This window comes from Hemitrygon akajei, chromosome 11, assembly GCF_048418815.1.
Source record: "Hemitrygon akajei chromosome 11, sHemAka1.3, whole genome shotgun sequence".
Classification (NCBI taxonomy): domain Eukaryota; kingdom Metazoa; phylum Chordata; class Chondrichthyes; order Myliobatiformes; family Dasyatidae; genus Hemitrygon; species Hemitrygon akajei.
In genome coordinates this window covers 46,079,591-46,096,145 of record NC_133134.1, presented here as the reverse complement: position 1 = coordinate 46,096,145, position 16,555 = coordinate 46,079,591, and the positions used below count along the sequence as shown (strand labels likewise).

Sequence of the window (16,555 nt, the reverse complement as noted above, 5' to 3'; positions counted from 1 at the left end):
CTACTATCCTTTTTTTTAGGTTAAGGGAAAGATTATGCAATACTGCAGGGGTGGGCTCATCTTGTGCAATTGAAAAATAAAACCTTCCCTATTTCTAAATTCCAACCCCTTTCAAATAAATGGCTCGGTTTTATTTGCCTTCTTAATGATCTGCCTGCTAATATTTCATGATTCATGCACTTGAATACATATATCCCTCTGTTCTTCATTCGGAAGTTTCAATGTCAGTTTGCCCTGTGGGTGCAAACCACAGAAAATTCTGAACACAACCGAAATTGCTTGAATTCCTCTGTAGGGCAAGAATATCCAAAATATGGAGAAATGGTCAGGATTGAAAACAGGTCAAACAGCATCTCTAGAAATACAGAAGCAGAGTTAAAATGCTGTAACATTAAAAAAAACCTAAAACAATACAGCAGAGGAGCAAGCTCCTTGTCCCACCATGTCTGGAGTGACCATGATGCCAATCTAAACTAATCCCATCTACCTGCATATGGTGGGTATCCCTCTTTTACCTGCTTGCTCATGTACCTGTCTAAATGCCTCTTAAATTTGCTATCTGTTTCTTCCATATTCCCTGGCAGAGTTTTTCTGACCCCTAAAGCTTGCCTCACAAATTTTCACCTTAAACTTAGTATTTGATATTTCCATCCCATAAAGAAGACTCAGTCTAACCTATCTAATTTTACGTACTTCTGTCTGGTCACCCCACAACTTTCACTGTTCCAGAGAAGCTTGTAGTCAATATACTCCATTCCAAACCTCTTCTGCTGCATCCTCCACACCTATCTTTACTGTGACACACAGTACTCCAAATGTGCCATGGTGAAAGTTTTACACATCTGCAACATGGCCTCCCAGCTTTTGTACTCAATGTTCCAACTAATGAAGGCAAGTTTGTCACACACCTTCTTTACCAGTCTGCCCACTTGTGTTCCCACTTTCACGGAGCTTTGGACTTGCAGCTTACGAATTCGGTGTATATCGTTCCTCCTAAGGATCATTCCATTTACTACATGATGGTCCATGGCCTTGAGTATTGCACGATAAGGCCAGATTTCAGTCTGGTAGCCTCCAACTTGATAGCATGAACATTGATTTCTCAAACTTCTGGTAATTTCACCCTTCTCTCTTTTTTCCATTCTCCATTCTATGTTCCCCTCTCACCTCTTTCTCTTCTCACCTGCCCATCACCGCCCTCTGATGCCCATCCTCCTTCCATTTTTTCTGTGGTTCACTGCCCTCTCCTTTCAGATTCCTTCCTTCTTCAGTCATTCACTTATTTCACCCTCTTGATTTCATCCATCATCTACCACCTGGTACTCCTTCCCCTCCTCAACCTTCTTATCCTGCCTCTTTCTCCTTCCTTTCCAGCCCTGATGAACATTGACTGTTGATTTGACTCTATAGATGCTGCTTGACCTGCTGAGTCACTCCAGAACTTGTTCCTCATTTCCAGCATCTTCAGAATCTCTTATGCTTATGTTTCACTTACTTTCTTCTTTCATTTGACCTCCAAAAATGCATCACCTCACACTTACCTGAATTAAACCGCAGCTGCCATTTCTCGCCCAAATTTTCAACTGATCCATAGATTGCTGAACTTCTGTCAGAACATTTTAAACAAAGAGATGAGTTCATCTGGGTTTCTATACCTGCAGTTTTGATTTAGTTTAGATTTGCAGGATTTGTGTTGGTACTGATGGACCTCTGCGGTACCTTGAAGTGCCCACTCGTCTTAGTGTTGTTACGAATGTGCCACAGCTCTGAGGGGCCGAAGGGTGTGGGGTAGCCCCTTCCTTTGTGAGAATCACAAGATCACTATTAAGTCAGTTCAGGGGACACAGGAAATGAGAGAAAGACATGCAGAATCCACAAAAGGGTTGGAATGTGTCCTGGCCTCCGAAAGGCAGACCCATTGATACCAGCTATTGTCTCTTGGAGACGGACTTGTGTATTGCATCCTTGCACAATGCATCGAAGCCCCCCCCCAGGCAATGAACCGAGGGGGAGGTTGGTGGAGGGATTGCATCATCCCAACCTGATCGACATCTGCGACCCTGTGAGTCAGGATAAAAAGAGGGTCTGTGAGAACAGCCCCTCAGACGCACCAGAAGAAACGCTAGCGATCCCGTAATAGCGAAAGCCGATGGAAGGCCACGTGCGTCCGCTTCCATTTGCCCGGAATCTGTGGCCTTTGCCACGGAAAAACGGTTTTTAGCTAACAACGGGGAACTCAACTCCCAACGACTCTCGAAGGATTGACATCATAAAAGGAATGGGCAAGTTTTAACCCGTCTTTCTCTCCAACCAAAGGCTGCAGCCTACAGCTTGACTGAACGAAAGTGACTTTTATATTTCCATTGGACAATACATTATCCCCTAGACAACAATAGAGCTATTTCTTATTGATTATTATTATACCTGCGCTTTTAGATTTAGTATTGATGATGTATATTATCTGTGTGTTTGCATTGATATTACTTTTTGTGTATTTCTATCAATAAATACTGTTAAAAATAGTACCATCAGACTTCAATGGACCTCTCTATCTTTGGTGGTAAGTGACCCAGTTACGGGGTACGTAACAGTGTCAGGTGCAAAAGGGAGGACAGCTATTGTCAGAAGGTGGTTTGTATAGCAGGGGCAGGCTGATTAAAGGACCTTTGCCTTGTGGATGTTAAGTTCAAAACCCATTCTCATCTATTCTTTAGTGAACAGGTCTACAAGGACATGGATTTCACCCTTCCAATCTGTGCATTTGCAAGCTTCATCCAGAGGGCCAGCGCCTCCCAGGAGCTTCTGATAGTTCATAACTGAAATATATTTCATCTTGGTAGAGGGTTGGGTCGATCCTTGGCAAGGGAATGATTGAAAAATGCGCAGGAGTAGTAATAGCAGACAAGATTGAATGCCTGAGGAAGGAGGGCTGTGGATGGAATGGTAAGTGCGGGAGCGGCAGTATTTGTGAAAGGGCAGAGGGAGGAAGGGAGTGACTGGCATCCATTAACCTCTACAAAGATTCATTTTCTTCACCATTTGCACAGAGTGGCTCTAGACTAGAATGTATGATCTGCAGAAGTTGTTGCTCAGACTATTGTGATAGCACTTCTCTAACTTGTGAACTCCACAAGCAAAGATCAGGGGAGTAGGTGCCTGACACCACTACGGACTGCTGTTTCCATTGTGGCTTGGAATTATCTGTATATCACTAGTCCTTCAAAGTTGCTGGGTCTAAGTCCTGGTACTCCCTCTTCAACAACACTATGAAAGTACCTTCATCAGAAGGACTGCTATGTTTTAAGAAGCTCAGCACCACCTTGTCAAAGAAAATTAGAGATGTTCAATAAATGGTGGTCATTCCAGAAATTAATAAAATTCATCTATACTCAACAATAGGAGATTTTGTCTGCGTTCTTGTCAGCTGATGTCAGGAGAGTATCTAATCTACATAGGTGATATTGTTTAGTTGAGTGAAGTGTTTGGTTCATACTCTCTTGTTACACGAGCCTTTCGTCAGAGATCTTTTTTGCCTCTGTATCTTGAAGTGTGATAATGGTTGCAGACAACTCAATTGCAGATGCTGCTGTATTAAATAAACCTTTAGCTTTCTCAGCACATCTCTCATTAGTAGGAAACACATCCTAAATTATATTCTGCATGGCTGGAGACAAGCTGTAGAAATTTGCCTTAAAAAGTAGATGCACTTTGAGTACCGCTCTCTGTGTACCACTTCTCAAGTGCCAGGGATAAGCTCTGAGTCACACTTACTGATTTAGAAAGCAATTTTAGAAGTGCTATTTTTAACATGCCAAGACTACCATCAATTTCAGAGTCTTGATAGTTAAAATTTGTTTATTAGTAATCTGCTTGTTCCAACGATCCCAAGTTAACAGTAAGATTAATAGAAATCAATATTACAGCTTTGCGCACTTCAGAATATTTATTTTTATATAACCAAATTGTCTGATTCAATGAAATTGATCCAGTGTGTTTGAAAAACTTTTGACAACGGTTGTTTTCATTACTCTAAATGAATCACAGTTTGAGAGTGATTTTCATTTTAATGGCTGACTGAATCAGAAAGGAATTGTAGCAGGAATAGAAACAAAGCTGTCTGATTTTCCTTCCACTGAAACGAATCCGGTTAATGCTGGGTTAATGGTACGGTTATTGTGACAACTCTGTGAAGTGGCACACAGGCTTCCCCACCTTTCCCCAGTGTGGAATCATGAAAGGACATCCCTCACACAGTCCTGGCTGCACGGTCGTTTCCAGCACACCTGGCAATGATGAGGGAGAGGATGGAACACGGAAATCAACATGTTAAAACCCAGTAAATCCTACTCCATGATCAATTACCACAAACCTCACAATTTCACTCTTAGAGACTTAGAGCAATATCACGCAAATACAGACCCTTTGTCCCCATGAGCCTTTGCTGGTCAAGATGCCCATCCAACATCCCAATTTCCTGCATTTGGCCCATATTCTTCGAAGCCCCACAGAGGGTTATGATTGTTTTAGTTCAACTTTAGGATTGTTTTTCTGATACTGAGGTAGATAGTTAATTATGAATGTAAATTTGAGCAGCCCACTGAACACCGGAGAGAACCAAGATACCAGGGTCGGTATCCGTGGAGAATTATCCCTTTAGAGAGCTGCCTGGTAAACTCTTGGCTGTAGCACTAGATGATCTCAGTGGTGCCCTTGGACAAGCAACTTGTCTTCTGTCGATTCTGTTTTATACTAGCCCATCCAGGATTCTCCGAGACCTTGGAAGCACTCTCCTCTCCCGCCTGCCTCCTCCAGCATAGCAGCTAACCTCTTCAGCATCGAGGAATCTTCAAAAGGCGATGCCTCAGAAAGGTGGCATTCATCATTAAGGGCCCCCATCACCCAAGACATGCCCTCTCCTCATTGTTACCATCGAGGAACTGCAGAAGCCTGAAGACACACACTCTATGCTAAAGGAACAGCTTCTTCCCCATCATCAGATTTCTGAATGACCACTGTACACTACCTCAGTATGGATTTTTCCTTTCTTTTTGTACTATGTATTTAATTATATTTACATAAACATGAGTAAGTCTGCAGCTGCACACAAAACGCTGGAGGAACTCAGCAGGTCAGACAGCATCCATGGAAATGGATAAGCAGTTGACGTTTTGGACTGAGACCCTTCTTCAGTACTGGAAAGGAAGGGGGGAAAATGCCAGAGTAAAAAGTTTGATGGAGGGGAAAAAGGATAGTTAGAATGTGATAGGTGAAGCCAGGTGTGTTGGAGAGATAAATGGAGAAGAAGGAATCGGATAGGAGAGGACAGTGGACCATCGGAGAAAGGGGAGGAGGAGGGGACCCAGGGCAAGGTGATAGGCAGATGAGAAGAGGTAAGAGTCCAGAGAGGTGAGTAGAAGAGGAGAGATGGAGGGAATTTTTTTTAACAGGAGGGAGAAATTGATACTCATGCCATCTGGTTAGAGCTTACGCAGATGGAATATGAGGTGTTACTCCTCACCCTGAGGGTGGCCTCAGAGAATGGGAATCGGAATTAAGATGTTTATCCACCAGGAAGTTCTGCTTATGACCTCCCCCGCATCTCCCCCATTTCCTGAACATCTGCTCTCACCCTATCTTTCTGCCGCCTTAATAGAAATAGAGTTTCTCATCCTTACCTACCAACCCACCAGCCTCTGCACCCAACACATAATTCTCTGCAACTTCCACCATCTTCAACAGAATCCTACCACCAAACATCTTTACCCCCCCCCCCCGCCCCCGCGTTCCACAGGGATCACTCTCTCCATGATTCCCTTGCCCATTTGTCCCTCCCCACTCCTGGCACTTAACATTTCAAGTGGCCTAAGTGGTACACCTGCCCATTCACCTCCATTCAGTCCTCCCAAGTGAGGCAATACTTTACCTGTGAATCTGCTGGGGTCATCCGGTGTGTCTGGTGCTCCTGATGTGGCCTCCTCTACATTGTTCAGGCCCATCGTAAATTGGGGGACTGCTTCATTGAGCATCCCTGCTCCATCCTCAAAGTGGAACTTCCCAGTGGCCAAACATTTTATTTCCCATTCCCATTTTCCGATATGTTGGTCCATGGCCTCCACTTGTGCCAAGAAGAAGCCACCCTCAGTATGGATGAGCGTTATATTCCATCTGGATAACCTCCAAACTGGAGGCACGAATATCGATTACCCCTTCAAGTAAAAAAGTGATTCCCTCACTCCCTCCCCTCTTCTTATCTGCCTTATGGTCCCTCCACCTTCCCTTTCTCCCACTCCCTTTCTCCCACTCTCCTCTCCTATCAGGTTCTTTCTGTTCCAGCCCTTTATCTTTCCTACCCATCTGGCTTCACCTTACATCTTCTCGCTATCCTCCTCCTTGCCACATCTTTCTATCTTGGAGTCTTGCCTCTTCCTTTCCAATCCTGGGGATGGGTCTCAGCCCAAAACATCAACTTTTTGTTCATCGCCCCAGTTGCTGCCTGACCTGCTGAGTTCCTGCAGCATTTTTATTATCACGTATTGCAATGTACTGCCACTACAAAGCAGTGAATTTCACAATGTATGCCAGTGATGCTAAACCTGGTTCTGTTTCTGATCCGGTTCCTGAAGTCGCAGCTGCATGGCTCTGTGTCGGCATGTGAGATCAACAGAACAGTATATGCTGGAAATGACTAAGCACAAAACATTACAGGGATATTTCATGTGATTTTGTTTTTTATAACCATGTTAGGCTGACACAGAACATTGTTTTAGTGTAATTGAAAATTCATAAACGCGCTTTAGGCTGTCATGTTTGTTAGTTACAAGGGTGGTGTTAACTAGTGAAATACACACCATTTCACAAAGTTCTTAAGAAAATATCATCTATGTTTGCATTGTAAATGGAATGTAGAGGGAGTTGTGTATAACCCCTGGGATTTTAAAAACTCCCTCAATCTTTATTAGCCTCTTCCATTGTAAATATTTGCACAGATATATGCGTAATTACCATCCTTTCTGCTTAAGTGCTTTCCCTTGGGTGAGTGTACTGCTTTGTGGAGTGACCATTTTTCAGTGATCTCGCACAGATAATCAGGAACAAATTTAAGGACAAAAAGATTGGTGTGAAACACCCTTCCCAGTGGTAGCATTTAACAACCGAGCTGTCAGTGCACATGTATCCTAGCAACAGGCATACTTTCTCCTAGGATACTGCTAGTTTGAGAGTGCACTTACATATACTTTAATAGACAGTAGGTAGGTCCTTTGGGGGAGGAATGCATGCTGAGAAATTTAGGTGGATTGAATTTGGAGCAGAGATATCGCAGAATTGGCTTCCACTGAAATTGTGGCCAGAAATGCCTTGCCCTGATGTAGTACACAAGGTTTACTGAAAGCCTCAGGGAATTTCATAGCTAAATCCTTTATCACAGCTGCATAGTTCATTCCTATTATAAGTTTTATAAGGTGCAGTCATTTCGGAGCTGAAGTTAATTCACACGATGATAAATGAAGTCTTTCATGCTAACTCAAGCTTGTTCCCATTACGTTGACGCTTTTTGTTCCACTGCTTGTTTAGTGACAGACAATCCAGCAGGTACTGTAAATAGGCCACCTGACCCAAAAAAACTTCTCAATAGCACTTATGGTCCATTTGAAGCACATCCCTTTTCATCTACATCAATCTGCATCAATAACCAGTCCTCATCTCTTCAAATGTTTATCTCAGCATTGATAGCTCTCCATATTCTCAACACTCGCTGAATGAAGATCTTTTTCTCCCTGTCCCTTACTCAGCCATGAAATTCCATTTAAGCCAAATTGTACAGTTAAACTTTTGTAATTTGATTGCTGCATTTTTCTTTCCATATTTTTCATATCTTTCCTTATGACATAGAAAGCGGCCATTCAGCTCATTGAGTCAGTACCAGTTCAAAGAGTAATCCTATTTCAAACCTCCCCCCACCCCCACTACTAATTTCCCTGTAACTTATTCTTCTAGGCAGGCAATAACATGTAAAGTTCTCTCATCACTGGAGCATATGGTGGGGTTTGGCTCATGCCATATTTCATCAGAATGCATTTCATGCATTGGGCCATGATGTACGAGTCTGCAAAGGGAGAGAAGAGTGCACAACATAAACCTCATCCTGATGCGAGTGGCTGTTGTATTAATTTTACACCTATGACTGTGAGGCTAAGCACAGCTCCAATGCCATATTTAAGTCACTGACAACACCACTGTCACTGGTTGAGTTAAAGGTGGTGGCGAATCAGCCTATAGGAGGGACTTTGAAAATCTGGCTGAGTGGTGCCACAGCAGAAACCTCTCACTCAATACCAGCAAGGTCAAGAAGATGATTATTGACTTCAGCAGGAAGAAGTCAGAGGTCCATGAACCAGTCCTCGTTGGGGGATCAGGGGTGTAGAAAGTCAGCGGCTTCAAATCCCTCAGTGTTATCATTTCAGAGTTGTATGGAAAAGTAATGAATACGGCCCAGTCCATCACTGGTAAAGCCTCACCATTGAGCACACCTATACAGAGTGATGCTGCAGGGAAACAGCATCTATTATCAAGGCCACCCACAATCCAGGCCATGCTCTCATCACGCTGCTGCCATCAGGAAGCAGGTACAGGTGCCTCGGATCAGCGCCCTCAGCTCCAGGAACAGCTATTACCCCTCAACCATCAGGCTCTTGAACCAGAGGGGATAACTTCACTTGCCCCATCACTAAACTGTTCCCACAACTTATGGACTCACTTTCAAGGACTTTTCATCTCATGCTTTTGATGTTTATTGTTTAGTTATTATTATTATTTCTCTTTTTCTCTATCATTTTGTATTTGCACACTGATTCTTCGTCCATCTTGTTTCATTGCTTATATTGTGTTTCTTGTGATTACTGTGTTTGCCCGCAAGAAAATGAATCTCAAGGTTGTATATGATGACATATATGTAATTTGATAATAAATTTACTTTGAACCCTGAGTACACAAATACCAGTGCATTCTACCTGTCCCTGCTGTTGCAAAAGATGGTGGAGAAACAGGTTGCGGGGTGGGGGGGTTAGTAGAGGAATACCCTCTGGATTTAGCACACCATTGTTAGTAGTGAGGTAAATCCTGTACGGCTGTGCAAATATGCTTCACATTGGGTTGTCCATCACTGGTTGTAGTGAGCCATTCCGGTCATTGACACATTATGATTAGGGTAGGTGGTCCTGTAAGGTAGAATGTGAGAGTTTAGTTTATGAAATCCAGGCTCTCTTAGCTGATTGTTGGTGAACTAAAGTACATTGACTTAGTGCTGTAAGGCTGGAGAAGGTTGCTGTGTCTGTATTGGAGACAAGGATTTAGCAGGCAGCTTATTAAAACCTTACATCAGGAGAGTATGATGGACTTTGAAGTCATAGCACTCAGCACCACATTGCTGGAAGTTGAAGTTGATGATGTTCTTTTGAACATCCCCCAGAATCTTTTGTCATAAGGGGACAGGAGGCTGGACCCAAGTGCAGGACACAGGCACTGAAGTACTAGGGACAGGACGGGAACAACTAAACGATAGACAAGATGTGGTGACCGTGGTGTGCGTGAGGGACGTGACGTTCAAGGTGATTCTGGGGTTCTGGGAGAGTCTTGGAGTTCAGGCGAGGCAGGATCTTGGAGTTCACTGGGTGGGCCGCTTAACTCCTAGGCAGAGCCCGGACCTCCCAGGCAGGAACACAGGGGGCCTGAGCAGGTCACAGGGCACCTGGGTAGGTTGCGGGGCACAACCCATCAGCAGTGAGGGATAGAAAGGGGCAGAGTCCCCTGCCAAGCAACTGCAGTCCAGCCAGGCTTGCCCAACAGAGGCAAGGGATAGGAAAGGAATTAGGTCCAGGGTGACTGCCAGACTTACTCAAAGAACTCGTCTTTAACGAGGGGAACTCCAAGCCAGAGGAACAGGATAGGCGGGACGACAACCCCCACCCCAGTCCCAGAGACCCCTATATACACCGCCAGCCAATGGGCATCAGGTGCGCCTCCTTGAGTCCAAACAAGCCACGATGATCCACAGGTGTGACTACTTGGGCTGAAGGGTGAAAGGAGGGACGACTACAAGACCCGGAGTCCGGGGTCCGTGGACCGGATCAAGAACCGGAATATGGGCTCCGGACCGGACCATAACATCTTTTCTCATTCTCCTCTTTATGTTCCTGCATTTCTTAAGAACCTTAGTATCTGTCACTGTAACCCTCAAAGTTATCTGCACTTCACCAATTCACCCCAAATTAATTTACTGTACAATTAACAACAATGGTCAGTTACTATGTGGATTGGTACTAAATTTCATGCAGTATTGTTCCAGTGAAGAACTTTTGCCTTCAATTGTAGTGTGTACTGTAACTGCAATTGATTCTTATTGAGTCACTCATTGTCTGGCCACTTCTAGACCGTGAATATTACCCAGGTTTTGCTGAATGGGAATGCAAACTGCTTTATTATCTGAGGAGCTGTGAATGGAACTGAAGACTAATATTATTAAGTGTCCTTATTTCCTACTTGAAGATAAATAGAAGGCTATTGTTGAATCAGATTAGTGTCTGTCTTCAGGAAATCCATAGTTCTCAATGTCCTTGCCTCCATCAGTCATCAAGTATTCTGCACAAGCTTTGTTCACTCAACCTTTGAAGGACTCAGTGTACCTGGGAAAATTAAGAAGTGTAACATGTTTAGGGAGTTGAATATGTATTACAAATATAATATAATATAATTAATCTTAAATTTTAACTCTGTAATAGGTAATGTGAATTACTAAGTACAACTGAGAACAAGGAATATAAATTGTAGGTATTTGAACTGATACCTTGACCGGTCAAGTACACAGGACACAGCTTTAACCTGTTTTCTACTTCCTGGGTAAATCTCACACAATTCTGTAAGTTTTGCTGTTCAATCTGTATTTAATTATTATTAATAATAGTTATTACAGTGTATTTAATAAATCTGTGAAAGTCTACAATCAATATTAATCATTGCTATTTTAAGGAGTGTTCAATCAATAAGAACACCTATTCAAACAACTGGGGCTCTAGAAAGGCAGTATTTCTGCTAACCCTGTGATCTTTAAAATTCATATGGGTTTTGATAGGCTAGATCAGAACATAAGAACATAAAAAATCAGAGCAGGAGTGGGCCATCTGGCCTGTCGAGCCTGTTCTGCCATTCAATAAGATCATGGCTGATTTGACCATGGACTCATCTCCACCTACCTGCCTTTTCCCCATAACCCTTCATTCCCCTACTATGCAAAAATCTATCCAACCTTGTCTTAAATATATTTACTGAGGAGGCCTCCACTGCTTCATTGGGCAGAGAATTGCACAGATTCACCCCCTTTGGGAAAAGCAGTTCCTCTTCATCTCTGTCCTAACTCTATTCTCCTGAATCTTGAGGCAATGTTCCCTAGTTCTTGTCTCACCTACCACTGGAAACAACTTTCCTGCCTCTATCTTATTTATCCCTTTCATAATTTTATATGCTTCTTTCAGATCTCCTCTCATTCTTCTGAATTCCAGCGAGTACAGTCCCAGGCGACTCAATCTCTCCTCATAGTCTAACCCCCTCATCTCTGAAATCAACCTGGTGAACCTACTCTGCACCATCTCCAAAGCCAGTATATCCTTCCTCAAGTAAGGAGACCAGAACCGTATGCAGTACTCCAGGTGTGACCTCACCAATACCCTGTACAGTTACAGCATAACTTCCCCGCCCTTAAATTCAATCTCTCTAGCATTCTATTTGCCTTCTTGATAGCCTGCTGCACCTGCAAACCAACCTTTTGCATTTCATGCATAGATACAGTGAAGTTTCAAAATCTGTCATTTTAAGGGTAAGATAAATACAACAAAGAATTGAGGAAAACTATTGTTACCATGGAGTGGGAAGAATGTGGAAGTTGCTACTGCATGGGACAATTGAAAATAAATTTATTTTCTGTAATACATAGAATTAACCTGACTGGAAAAAGACTGACAGGCCTGTGATATGCTCCACATGACCATCTTTCCATTCCATGTCATCTAGCACTGAAAGAATACCCTTTTATTTATTATTCATTTCTCTCATATTTACATATCTAGCTCTCCAGTAAATTATTTAGGCCATCAATCTGAATCATTGCCCTCTGCACAGATGCAAACCAACCGGTTGATTATTTCAGCATTTTCTGTTTTCATTCAAGAGTTTCAAGGATTCTTAAAGTTGAAAGTGATATACACACACAAAGATGTGTTTGAGTATTCTTTATAATGAGATGTCTTACACTGAAAAGAACTTGATAGTGGAAACATTATACAGAGGTACAGCATAGAAACACCCCTTTGCTGCATCAAGTCAATTCCAACGATCAAAAACCCATTTGCCCTAATCCTACACTACTTCCAGCTTTTTAAAAACTCTCTCCACTTTCTTATCAGCTCCTTCCTGGTTCTACTATTCTCAGACACACTGGGAGCAATTTGCAATGGCCAATTAAACTACCCCTTGGTATGTGGGAGGAAACTGGAGCACCAGGAGGAAACCCATGTCGTCACAATGAGAACATGCAAACTGTAATTAATTCAGTGAGAAAGTATTTCAGGGAGTGTAGTTATTTATAACTTGAAAGAATATGGAGGAATGCTTGGTTAAAATGATGCCAACAGTGAAAATGGCAATTATAAATTGAGTTTTCCATTTGGATCCCTGTGCCCCAAACTCTCCCTTTGCAATGCACTTTCTCTGTAAATATAACACCCTACTCTGTATTCTGTTGTTGCTTTCTTGTGGACTTATGAAGTGACTGATCTGTCCAGGTGGTTTATAAACTAAAGCGTTTCACTATCTCGTACATGTGAAAATAATAAACTCATTACTAATTATTAATGTCCGGCTCCTTTCTAAGTGATGAAATATTAAATATAACTAAAAAAAATCAGCTTCTGCAGTTAAACAGAAAATACAATCATTATGATGTTCTTAATTTTGCCCAACAAAAAGTTTGAAGAAAAGATTAAAAGCTGCTGCTGGTTGGAAGGGAATAGAGCTTCAGGTGCAATGGGTATAAACAAGTGAAAAGTACTGCAGTACATGGACAACAAAATACTGAGCTCTTTTCCAATGGTATGACCTTCATCTCTCTCAGCAAATGAAAATATTGATAAATTCAATGAGATGTTAATAACTCTGTTCTAACTTTGGAGAAAGGAGGAGCAGAAGAGATACAAAAGAGAGAGCTTGGGGCATAGGAGCCCCAATGGAAAATCCAAATAAGGTGCAACAGCCATGACAAGTGATATCATGGATTGTGATATCAGGAGTTCATCTTTATCATTCAAGTGTATTATAACAGCAGGATAGAAGCTGACAAGCCTAGTGTAACATGTTCTCAAGCTTTTGTTATCAACAGTGTGATGGAAGGCGGAGAAGAGAGAATGACTGGATTCTTTGATTATTTTGTAGACAGAGCAAGGGGAAGGAAGGGCGTTTTTTGTGATGAAGTGGATTGTGTTGCCAACTCTGCAATTCCTTGTAATCTTTGGCAGCGCAGTTGCCATTACAAGCTCTGATACATCTGGATAGGATGCATTCTATGGTACATCTGTAAAATTTGGAGAGGAGAGGGACGTGCCAAATTTCCTTAGCCTTTTGAGGCAGTAGATGCGCCGGTATGTCTTCTTGGCCATAGCATCTCTGTAGACAAGCTATGTTATATTAACCTGAAAATTATTGTGTAGTCTTAAGTCCAAGTTATTCTATAATTTATAAGATGTATGTATTTAGGATATTGGAAAATGTTAGTCCCCAAAAATGTGAGGGATGTTTGTCCCTCTAAGGTTTTGTTCTCCTCCAGGGTATATAAATGCCCCAACTTTCCCATGCTACAGAATTAGCTCCACACCTGCCCCCGCTGCCTGTTAATCCAGTGTATTGTTAGTATGAATACTTCAAAACATGTTGTCATTAAATTTAGCAAGATATGAAGGGAATTGTAACCTCCTTTTCTCAACAACCCCATTCTCTGCTTGGGTTGAACTAAGCATCATTGCCAATGAATCCTGCTTTTTGGTCTGAGCAGAATTGCAATAATTCAGGTCCACTAAGTCTATACTGCAGAATAAACCTAGATCAGCCATGGTAGCCTGGGGGTTGGCACAACACTATTACAGCTCAGGATGTTCCAGAGTTTGGAGTTCAATTCTCGCACTTTCCTGTAAGGAGTCTGTGGAATGCACAGGTTTCCCCCCACAGTCTAAAGACCTACCAGGTAAGTTGTATGTTTAGGGATTAGTTTAGGGTTAATCGGGTTGGTCAGGTGTTGCTGGGGGGGCGTGGCTCAAAGGACCAAGAGGGCCTACTTCACGCTGTATTGCTAAATAAATAAATAGATAGATAGGTAAATAAATAAATATATATATATATATATATATATATATAAAGTAGGTATGTAATTAAAATGAGGTGTTGTACAGGTAAATCATCTCAGCCCAGAATAGAACAATATTACCCCACTTCCTGGCAATTTAGCATGTGTTGGAAATACAATTCTAAATTTCCAATTGTATTTACGTTTGCACGTCTTCTCTGGCAGAAAACTTTCTTAACTAATGTCATCAAGTGACACAACACCCAAACTTTGTGACCACATTGATTGTCAACATCACTTTTCTGATGGCTGGTTCGTAGAGCAATGTGTTTTTAACCGTATAAGAACAGAAAAACCTGGGGACACTCAGCAACTCAGATAGTATCTGTAGAGGGAGAAACAGAGTTAGTGTTCCAAGTCATTGAACAGGAAAAGCAAGAAAGCCCTGCTTTTATGAAAATTGTTAGCTCTAAATCATGCTTTTTAGAAAGAAAAGGTTTTAATCAAATTGGTCATTGAAGACTTTTAAAAATATTAAAATGTTTTTTGGTCTCTCTGCCATTTCAAGGGACACAGTCAGGCAGGAAGCATCTGCATCAGAGAAACTAAGTGTCTACGGACAAGAAAAGTTAGCAGCAAGTCTACACAGTGAGCTAGGTATAGTATAATTCAGTTAATATTCTTGAAAAATTCAGCTAAGTGGCACCAAATGGGCCATGCCATTTTCTTGCAGCCAGCACTGGGCTGGAGCTACAGAAGCCTGAAGTGGCTCTTGAACCAAATGGTAAAGCCCTGATAATTATAATTTAGCAACACTATGACCATTGGAGAACTGTGCACTAAAATTGCCTTTTTTGAGTCTAATTGTGTTTTTTCTTGTAAAAATTATGTATATTTTATTTTTTCTTGTGAATGCTGCTTATATTGATGCTATGTTACTGTAATGCTTCTGCAAGTAAATTTTTCACTGCATACGTGTACATACGATAAACTTGATTTTGACTCTTGCTTTTGATTTTGAGCATAGCTTTCTACTGTATATTATCTCTTCCAGTGACCCAACTACCAGAATTCACAAGTAATTAAGCATTGTGTTCTTTCCATATACATATATCTTTTCTAAAGTAGAACTGTCTGCTGTATTCCAGATGTGAGCTGCCCAGATTTAATTTAGTTCCCATCTGCTTCCTTATGTTCCAGGCCTCTGGGTACAAAGCCCAGCATGACATTAAATGTTTTGATCATTGTTTTGCAAGTTCTATATAGCATTCTAACAATCTATATATACAGACCTCTAATTCTCTTTGGATCACCACCATTAATATTTGAGAAAATGTTGTGTTCTGACAGATAATGCGCGGTTAACCATTTAAAGTTTAAAAAGAACAGTTAGATTCATTTAATTAATGTATTAGTAAGTTCTTGTAATTTAATTTAATGTTCCCAGGTATATTGCACACAATGCATCATTGGTGAGCTTTGACAAACCCAGACTTCCTGTAACATTACTGGTAAATAGTTTTAGTTTACTGTGGACAGACTCTTGCTTCACTGCTTCATCAAAATGGGAAACGTGGAGTAGCTATTTTGCACTTCTCCCTTTTGGCACTTCTTCAGCAGTCCCTCAGGATGGAGGATGGATGACTTCCACTCCATTTTGTGAGGATTAGGATGGCCAATGGGAACACTGTGGGGCTTATTAGCCACATTTTGACATCATAGTGAACCCAATTATATTATGATGACAATCCAATAAATGGAAATGGAACACTGGAACGAAAGCTAAATCTTGCACATTTATTACAGCTAAATCTATAATTACCTACCCCTAACTAGTTTTAGAATGTGTTATTGCAGTAACCTACCCTGAACAAACCCTAGAAATTCTCTAGCATTCAGATACGAGTTAGTGTACTTGTCCAAACTAAATTAAAATTATAATACACCATTAAAACTACCCTTCTTGGTTATACACAAAAGGTGGAGGAACCCAACTGATCAGGCAGCATCCATGGAGGGAAAATGGACAGTTGACATTTGGGGTTGACGCCCTTCATCAAGAATGAGAAATAGAAGGGAGATAGCCAATGTAAGAAAGTGGAGGAAAGGGATGGAACAAGAGTTAGCAGGCGATATGGATGTGGGTGAGAGGACAGGGGGTGGGGGGTGGTGGGG

General features: G+C 41.7%; 1 protein-coding gene across 4 annotated transcripts in view; it reads left to right on the top strand.

Moving 5' to 3' along the window:
- pla2g10 (phospholipase A2 group X) overlaps window positions 1–16,555 on the top strand; it is a 45,163-nt gene that overhangs the window by 2,823 nt on the left and 25,785 nt on the right. Inside the window, exon 2 of one of the 4 annotated variants that reach the window (XM_073060764.1) lies at window positions 14,949–15,037. The exons of the other annotated variants lie outside the window; for them this stretch is intronic. The gene's annotated coding sequence lies outside the window, so the exon portion shown is untranslated. The remainder of the gene's footprint in view (window positions 1–14,948; window positions 15,038–16,555) is intronic. 4 annotated transcript variants of the gene reach the window in all.